The 10,440-nt window shown below is 33.6% G+C and overlaps 1 long non-coding RNA gene across 1 annotated transcript; it reads right to left on the reverse strand.

Moving 5' to 3' along the window:
• Positions 1–5,225: 5,225 nt before the first annotated feature.
• On the reverse strand, positions 5,226–7,044 carry LOC142169164 (uncharacterized). The gene is made up of 2 exons (XR_012698912.1): positions 5,905–7,044; positions 5,226–5,822 (listed from the first exon to the last, which is right to left on the reverse strand). It is a non-coding gene; the product is annotated as an uncharacterized LOC142169164 (long non-coding RNA).
• Between the last annotated feature and the right edge of the window lie 3,396 nt (positions 7,045–10,440).

A 10,440-nucleotide genomic window follows, 5' to 3' on the forward strand; every position in this document is an offset into this window, starting at 1 on the left:
AGTGCCTGATCGTGTATTTGTTCAGAGCTGGTGTAGCTGAGGTGTTATTATACTAGTGTTGCAAATTCAGAATGTACTTGTGCTGTAAATTTGAATCAAGTTCGATCATTCTTTTGGTTGGCTGTCGATTATCTCATAAATTAAATTGAGTTGATAACATGTTAGTTTATAATTCCATATAATGTTTGCTTCTGGAAATTAAATGTCTATCTTGAATAGTCTAAAACCCTAGGAAAGAATGATCTGGCTCCTACAGCATATCTCCATAACGTTTGTACCTTACATGCAATCTCGAACTTTAGGATAATCAAACCATGAATATGTGTAGTTTTGTTTTAGGCCCGATTAATAATAAATCATCGTGACAATGGGTACGGTTCCTGTGGCATAGTTATGATACGTAACCCTAATTCGAGTGTGCGTTTTACGTGACTCGACCATAACTTCAAACAATAATAAAAATAAGCATGTCGTAAATCGCGGGTGCATTTCATGTGGTGCGGTTCGCGACGTGTGCCAAAATGACAAGTGTACGACATCGTGACTTGTTTCAGAAATAATTCCATAAATAATTAAAAGCGGTTAAAAAAGTTAAAAAATACACAATAGGTTTTAAAACATGTATTAAATCAGATAATTAGGCCAAATTATTAATAGTTGAGCGACCGTGCTAAAACCACGGAACTCGGGAGTGCATCATACCTTCTCCCGGGTTAACAGAATTCCTTACCCGGTCTTCTATGTTCGCGGACCATAAATAGAGTCAAATTTTCTCGATTTGGGATTTAAAATAAACCGGTGACTTGGGACACCATAACTTATTCCAAGTGGCGACTCTGAATTTAATAAATAATCTCATTTCGAACAATGTCACTCAAATTGAAAAAACTCTCTTACCCCCATCTCCCTGTTCGGGAAAAAGGAGGTGTGACAGACTTTACGTAGTTTGTATCTATGTTAATATTTTGTTGGCTATGTACAAATGAAGGCATACATTGGGGATATGAATACATATGTAATGTAAAGTTTATATTTTGGATGAAGTAATTAATATGTTTATGCTAATTAAGCTTTTTTCTTTTTGGTGTAAAGAAAAATATTATCAATCTCGAACCAACCAAATATACATTCAAAGCTCTACAGACTAGAGGAAAGTTCCTAGTAGTCGCAAAAGTCCTTCTGGCTAATCTATTTTTCTATCTCCTATACAATTCCTCCATCCATTATTTACTATTTCTACTTGCTCTTCTGATGTTTTTAATATTCAATCTAACTTTACACTCTTTTTTAATCTGGTTGCATACCACCATATATTGGACTAGGGACTTTGTTGTTCTAGATTGGAGTTTTTGGCAAAAATCATCCTTGAACTATAGCCCAAACCTATATTATATCCTTGTGATGCTTTAGTGAATAAAAAACATCCTTGTACTATTTAATCTATTGCAAAAATCATCAACAAAAACTAATTAACGGCCAAGCAAAAAAGCATACCAAGCACATGGGTTTCCTCCTAAAGTTTTCAAGAGTACCCCTTCTGCCTAATCATCTTCCACCTTCATAAAAAGTAGTCTTGCCTAAGAGTATCATTTTGTTTCTTCTGACAAGTACACTAACACCACTAATTTTTTATTTTTGTTAAGGTGAAGCAGTGAGACGTTGCAAACTCCTGAGCAAAAAGAGAAGCAAGAACTATTGTTTCACGTATCACGAGGAAACGAAAATGAATTCTTGGTCAATAATTGATGCAGGAGCAGACAATGATGATTCTCATGATGATGATTTTGAAGATTCTGATTATACCTTGGACGAAGATGATATATTATTCTCCAAAAATATTGGTACTTCAGCTGAATCTTTTGGGATCAGTATACATGGAAAAAAGAAAAAAAATGATGGAAAGCAAGATTCTGTAAGTGAAGGGATGGAGAATGAGGAGGGTGACTCAGATTGTGTATATTCCGATGATTTAAAGAGTTTGAATAGTGACTGCAATTCTGAAAATGAAGATTGTGGCTTCCCCAAGCACAATCCAAAAATCGATGCACTAAATCCCAAATTAGAGTTGGGAATGATATTTGGTAACAAAAAAGAGTTTAAGAAAGTTGTGATTGCAAATCAAGCCAAAATAGAAAAGTCAATCGAGTAGATTAAAGATGACAGAGAAAGAACTAGGGCCAAATGCAGAAAGCCTGGATGTGAGTGGAAGATATTGGGATCACCAATGCAAAGGGACATAATATCTTTCCAAATAAACACGTTTGAGTCCGAACATACTTGTTTTGAGTGGAATTATAACAATAGTAGTATCAATGCTAGCTGGATTGCAAGGAGGTATGTTGATAGAATTAGGTCAAACAAGATTAGGAAAGTATCAGAATTCAGAGATACAGTGAGTAGGGAATTACAACTCCATGTGAGTATGCATTAAGCACGAAGGGCAAAGGAAAAGGCTATTGCAATTATTGATGGACATATAAATGATCAATTTAGTATATTATGGAATTATTACAATGAAATTGTTAGAAGAAATCCCGGGACTTCTGTTTTCATGAAACTAACTCCTAATGAAGCTCATAACAAGCCGATGAGATTTTAAAAAATTTATGTTTGTTTTGCAGCTTGTAAAGTTGGTTTCAAGGCTAGTTGTAGAAAAATTATTGGGGTCGATGGGTGTTGGATTAAGGGCACTATGTATGGGGCACAATTACTGTCAGCAGTTACTTTAGACGAGAATAACAATATCTTTCCAATAGCGTACGCAATTGTCGAGAAGGAAAATAAAGAAACACGACAATGATTCTTAACCTATTTGATGAATGATCTTGAGATTAAAGAGCAGTACTTGTGGACTTTTACGTGAGATAAGCAAAAAGAATTCTTTGAAGCTTTTGAAGCAGTGTTGCCTGACGTTTCTCATAGATTTTGTGTGCGGCATTTGCATACAAATTTCAAGAGAGCTGGGTATAGTGGCATGACTTTAAAAAATGCTCTTTGGAAGGCAGCTTCAGCAACAACTGTTGACATGTTTGATGCCTGTATGACTGATTTATTTCAATTAGATGAAAATGCATGTGAATGGCTTTCTACTAAATTGCCTAGTGAATGGTCAAGATCACATTTCTCTTCGCTTCCTAAGTGCGATATTCTTTTGAACAACTTATGTGAGGTGTTTAATAAGTTTATTCTTGATGCGAGAGACAAACCAATTCTGAAACTTTTAGAGACCATTATGCACTTGCTCATGACTATAATTAATTCAAATAGAGAGAAAGCTGAAAAATAAAATTTGGGTGATATTTGTCCTACTATTAAGAAGATGTTGGCCAAATCTATGAAGGATGGTGCTAGTTATATTCCTAAAAAGTCGAACACTTGGAATTATGAAGTCATTGGACCTATCAAAGGTGATACTTGGGTTGTTAACTTATATAACCAAACATGTAGTTGTTGAAAATGGGAACTTTCAGGAATTTCTTGTAAGCATGCTATATCGGCCATTTGGTTGAAAAAGAATGAGGTTCTAGACTATGTTGATGATTGCTACAAAATCGAGACATATAAAAAATTATGAAGCTTCCATATTGCCTATGCATGACCTGATTTATGGCCTAAGTCACCAAATTCTCCACCATTGCCACCTTCTTATTTGAAAAAGAAGAAGAAAGGAAGGGAACAGAAATTAAGAAGGAAAGAAGATGATGAGCTAGGAGCTAGCAAGACGAAGTTAAAAAAGAGACCGAAATCAGTTGATTGTAAGAAATGTGGCAGACCTGGTCACAACAGTAGAACTTTCACTTCAACCTTAGATGTTATTGAAATTCATCCATCAGACTACCCTTGCAGTTTGGACTCCATTATGGCTGAGGGAGCATCAAGTTTTCATAATGTTAAAAAGCTACCGGTAAAAAAATTTATTTCAATTTTAAAATTTATTACAATTTACAAATAAAGAGAGTCATATTTAGTGTTTTAATTTGTTCTTTCAGGTTAGAAGAGGCACATCGCTGGTCACTCAACAAAGTTGCATCTTTTCATCATCTCAACAAAACGACAACTCTTGAAAAAGTTTGCCTTCTCATTATATTGAAGAAATATTGATACTTTCTTGTCTTTAATTCATTTTCTGGTGTTTGGAGTTTGTTTTATTTCTTATTAATTAGCTACTGGTTTCTGCGTTGATGTTATGTTGGTGGTTTTTATCTTTAATTAATCAATGGTATTGTAGTATATGGATGCTGATTTTTGTTGAAAGTTTTTGTTGTATTTTTTGCTCTTGTTTGTTGTTTTTCCCTGCTCATTATTGCCTTTTGCTGGTGCTAGTGTGATGGTCTAAAGGTATCAAGTAGTAAAGGGTATAAAGGCGTCATTTGCTAGTTTTTCACTGGTTTTAAGTATTAACAAAGATGAAAAGTTAATTGATAAATACTTTATTGCAACGTCTCACTGCTTCACCTTAACAAAGATAAAGAATTAGTGGTGCTAGTGCACTTGTCAGAAGAAATAAAATGATACTCTTAGGCAAGACTGTTTTTTATGAAGGTGGAAGATGATTAGGCAAGAGGGGCACTCTTGGAAACTTTAAGAGGAAACCCATGTTCTTGGTATGCTCTTTTGCTTGGGTGTTAGTTTTTTTGACAAAAACTAACAGAAGGATGATTCTTGCAATAAATTAATAGTACAAGGATGTTTTTTTGTTCATTTAAGCATCACAAGGATGTAATATAGGTTTGGGCTATAGTTCAAGGATGATTTTTTCCAAAAACTCAAACTCTTCTAGATTGCATCATTCCTTGCTAGCCAAATTTTGCCACACATTTAATACCTTGTCTCTCTTGGCATATTCCAATTTTTTGCAGTCTTTCCTTAGTCAGTTGGCAGCTTACACTACTAAAAAATAGTATAATTCCGTCTGATTTTAATCGGTCGAAAAAATGATTGTCGTAAACGTGTACCGACCGAAATCGGTCAGAAACTTCAAAGCGTTGACTAACTGTCAAACTTTAATTTTCGACCGAAATCGGTCGGAAACAATTAAATATATTTTTTTAATTTTCAAATTTCGACCGAAATCGGTCGAAAATTATTAATTTCTTTTTCATTTTCCGACTGAATTTGGTCGGAAATTTTTTTAAAAAATTATTTAATTAAATAATTAGTTGTAAATTATAATAAATTGTTAATTTATTTTAAAAATAAATATAAATTCATAATTTCCGGCCGAATTCGATCGAAAATTATTAATAATAACAACCACAACAACAACAACTACTAAAATGTTCAATAACAAAATAACAATATAATCATCATTCAAAACTAGTCTCAACTAAATATTGACAAGGTCAATACTTTATTTAGCAATACACACTATTCAATGAGTTTTTTTATCTAACATCATCTCCATCTTTACTCCTAGAACCTTCATCGTCGGTACATGGGGAAGGCTAACGAGACCGGGGAATGGAAAAAGCACCACTAGCAAGAAGATTGGCCAGCTGACCTTGAAGAAGATTAAATTGTTCGTCCCTTCTTTCTAGCTGAACTTGAAGGGTCCAAATTGTTCATCTCTCTTTTTTTTCTCTAGCCGTTGTCTCTTCAAGCTCTGCTGTCAGCTTTGCGGTCTTCTCTAGCCTTTGTCTCTTAGATGAAATTATTGTTAATATAATGCTTAAATAGATAAGAATTGTATTAAAACCTTAAATTGGTTGAACATCTGTTGCACGAGATCCTCTGGAAAGTCACTCCAAGTCGGATAGGGTGCATTATACAACCCGTCAAAAATATCAGTGATTATCTTTGTAACCTGATGATTAGGAATGAACCTGCAACATAGCAATTACATTAAATAAACAAGAGTAGCTATTATAATTCAGCAAAAATAAAGAAGTAATTAATAAATCTTACCCATTGCCCTCAGGCCTGATGATGATCCTATGATAACGATCATAACGCACATCATCTGAGAGAAGGATCGTTATTATCTCAATTTACAACACAATAGTTAAGGAAAAATAAGAACCCAACTAGAGATATGAGAGCATTCACTTAGGCAAACAATTGAGTGGTTTATTATATTGGAATGAAAATCATGAAAGATCATAGTTAAATCTGTCTAAATTTTGATACGCAGAGAGTGCAAGTAACAAGCAGAATAACCAAAGTGTGTCTCAAGTTAATCTAGCTAGTAATTACCACCATTAAAAGAATCGAACTTTGCAGAGAAACAGAATGTGTACATTATGAGCATATACATCCTATTCAACTAACAAAAAAACAAAAAACAATCTCCATTTTAGATTTATTACTTATAAAAGACCCAAACAAAGCCATGTTGCAAAGATCATACAAAAAGTATTACTAGGTAGCAAAATATGATTGAGCCAAGCACAAGTCCTTCACTTTCTTGATAATTATGCCATATATCACAACATTCCTTCACACCTAAGGAAATTAAAGCAGTTTCACAAGATAAACCAAGTATAAATAAAGGAGAACAAGAAGATGGAGACATATTTCCACTACTCTATACTCATGTGAAAGATTTTTTTAATTAACACAACTCAGTAGGAAAACTTAGTGAAGAAGATATTTAATTCAATTGGGGGCAGACTGACTATTCATTCATACTGTTTTCGGTAGAGTGACATATATTGTCTTCACTCTTTATAGAAACCTAAATCTAATTAATCATTAACTAAACCCTAGTTTATACAATAAAAGAATTAAAATTACTTAATTATAAAACTGTGCTCTGGGACATTTAGTGAATTCTAAATCCATCTAGCCCAAGGCCAATCATTCACCTCCCCTTTCCTCCAGTTTTTTTATTTTTTTATTTTTTTCTCTCCCAAATTAGGAGGATCTATAGTGTTTCCACACTTCCTCTCCAGCGTGACTCGAACCCAGGACCTAACAGTCATGGGTGGAGGTGCACCTTTCCTCCAGTTGTATCCCTTGAACTTCTTCATTATATTACATATTCTCTTCCAGTACAAGCTACAATCAGTTGGTGGCAAGTATTGCTAATTAAGCTTTGGTAATATGATTGGCTGTATTGTACATCCTGACTGTATACAGGTAGAGATGCGATAAGTTCGGTGTTTATACATGTGGAGGTTAAGACGCGATAAGTTCGGTATGTGGATCCTGAATTTCGCTCAAAATATGATGAAATAAACGTACGAATAAACTAAAAGGAGTTAACATATATATATATATATATATATATATATATATATATATATATATATAAAATAAAGTACGTAAATATTCTAAGAAGCCAAGTGGAGTTAACATACCATACATTTATAAAATAAAGTTCCGTAAACATTCGAAGAAGCTAAGAGGAGTTAATATAGTGTGTGTGTATATATAATAAAGTATTGACTTAACTATAAAATGTAATTTTTCGGCTAACACCGCTTAAACCACATAATGCGGCGGCTCTGCCATTGTATGTGGAAGATGATTTCTCACTGGGTCCATAGATATTTCCTTTACGATATTGTAATGTGTAGGATTTTCAATTCCATAAGCGCTATATTTCGTTGATAAACGAATTTGTTCTCGGGCGAGAATAGAACATGTTAAACCAAATAGGTGATTTAAGTTATGTCATTGTGTACGGTCAAAATTGATTCTCAGTCATAAAGATCGGTCGAGACAATGACGTTTCAATCGAAGGATATCCACATGACAAGCTCAGACAAATTCCGAAGTAGGGACGTCGAGCTTCGAGCTATAAGACCAATCAACGGCAAAATTCGATATCATTATCGAGCCCGTATCCGAATCGGACTACGGGGCAGTACCGATCGACACAGGCCCCGTATATCGATGCTCCAAGGCAGAACCGAGCTCGAACCAAGACTGGGGGTTCGATCTAACACCGAGCTCGAGCCAGTGCCGAGCTCGCAGACAAGAGCCGTTACAACCGCACCGAAGGAAAGAATCTTGGCGAGAATCAAGGAAGAGACAAATCATCATGGGTCCTCCACTATATGTATTATTTTATTATGTTGTTATAGATAAAGCAGTGACCCTCTACTATAAAAAGGGGGATAGACTGCAATAGAGGCAGGTCCTCCAAGATACATTAAGATTTTATTGTGCTTGTTTTTCTAACTCATTTCAGTCTTCCCGTCCATTATTCCCATTTTATAGCAAAAAATACTTGTATTATCATTTTGTATCAAAGGAATTTGCATACCCTTAGAACCATATCTAAATTTAACGTTATCCGGGTAAACAGTCATTTTGGTAACTTATCGGTGATAATACTGATTGAGAACCTAGGAGGTGATATTTTTTATTTAATAAGTAATATTGATTGATAATCTATAAATAATAAATATATATGTAGGGGTGGTAAATGGGCAGGTTGAGCTGAATTTGGGCGGGTCAAGATGGGTTAGGTCAATAAATGGGTCATTGCCCAACTCAGCCCAAAGTATATTTGGGTTAAGATGGGTTGGGTCAAGATGGATTAAATAATGGGTCATAACCCAACCCGCCCAACTTGACACATGTTTTAGAACCATGCTCATCTTGCATAAACAAAGTTTTTTTTTTTTACCTTTTATACACCTATGCATAAAAGGTAAAAATAAATACTATTAGTATTTTGAGAATCAAAATATATTTTCTAAATAACAAATAAGTATTTAAAATGTGTAAGTTGAAAAATATTTTGCGGGTGAGGTGGGTGGTGCAAAAAAATAAAAAAACAGAAAATTAAAAATACAAAAAAATAAAAAAAGTAAAAAATAAATTTGCGGGGTGGGTGGGTGGTGCAGAAAAACGAAAAAACAGAAAATTAAAAATACAAAAAAAAAATATTTTTGCGGGGGTGGGGGGTGGGGGTGGGTGGTAACTAAGTATATTTCTACATAAGTCGGGTAGAAATTCCGTTGTTTTGGGGTGAGCTTCATGGGTTGTAATTGGGCTATTTCATGGGTCAGAATGAGCTATAAAAATTTAACTTGGGCTCAGCCCAAATAGACCCATGAGCTAAAATGTTGTAGCCCAACTCTTTAATCTCTGGGCGGATTGGATGAGTTTGAGCTCAAACTGTCACCCATATATATAAGTTAGTTATTATAACATATTATGTATAAAAACTTCAAATATTTTTATCCAAACAAAACTGGAGTGGAAATGACACCACGTAGTCACTTTTAAACATGTTGTTTAAAATATATCCGTATCCACAGTTTACAATGTATTTAAAGATTAGCCAATTTTCTCAAACTTCAGGACACTGCATCGTAAAGTGTAAACATCAAAGTTCAACCTTCAGGACATCGTGTCCTAAAGTTCAAAAATTGCTAGAAGTTCGAATCTTATGTCTTGAATTTTAAATTAGCAGTTTAAAAATTCAGGAAATTTAATACCGAATTTCAAATTAGCAGCTCAAAAATTCAGGGCACTAAGTCCTGAATTTCAAATTCAGGATACTTAATCCTGAAGTTTGGATGAATTAGTTAATCTTTAAATATATTGTAAATTATAGATACATTTTAAATAGCAGACTTAAAAGTTGCTAACGGTGCACTTCACCCCAAGACTGGAAGCTCTGTCATCCCAACACTGCACTTGTACTGTTTAGAGAGAATTAACAATAATCTTATACAGGCAATGTGCATTCTCGAAAAGCTCCAATAAAAAATAAAAATGGCAAGTAACTAAATTCTTATGACAAAATTAAACTGAATTGATAGTGTTGAGGATTTTCAGTGTAAATAACTTACGTGAAAGATTTTCAACATAAATAACTTAAGTAAAAAATTATGCTAAGTAGATTATAAACATTTGTTAGTGTAAAAAGTTTCTCCTTAGGACATGAGTAATTGGATAAATATGAGTACGCCAATTGTTGTATTTAACCTTTAGCCATATTACCTCAATTGTTATATTTAACCTTTAGCTAACTCCCCCTGACACACTTTTCGTCCCGATTTATGTGAATGTGTTCAAATTTTGAGAGTCAAACTATTATTTTTATTATTATTTTTTAATCGTAATTATATCATATGCCTTTAAAAAAATTTAAATTATTAATTATTGTAAATTATAGTATTTTTTACGTAATTTTTAAATATATAAATTTTATTTTGAAATTCTTAAGAAATCTTATATCTAAATACATGATCAAAATTAAGAAGTTTGAATATCGAAAAATGAAAAGTGTCATATAAATTGGGACATAGGGAGTAGCTATTAACAAAATTTTTAGTGAAAATGTTATGTTAGTTTTAAGATTTTGGATCAAATTTGTCAACCTTTTTATATATATTGAGGACTATATATGTCAAGAAGATATATCAAGGACCAAAATAGTCCAATTCCCATACATTAAGGACCATTTTGGTCACTTTGGTTGAAAAATATGGTAGTTGTTTATCGCTTTGGATAAGTATAGAAAAAGAAACTGCTCAAAAT

This window comes from Nicotiana tabacum, chromosome 14, assembly GCF_000715075.1.
Source record: "Nicotiana tabacum cultivar K326 chromosome 14, ASM71507v2, whole genome shotgun sequence".
Classification (NCBI taxonomy): domain Eukaryota; kingdom Viridiplantae; phylum Streptophyta; class Magnoliopsida; order Solanales; family Solanaceae; genus Nicotiana; species Nicotiana tabacum.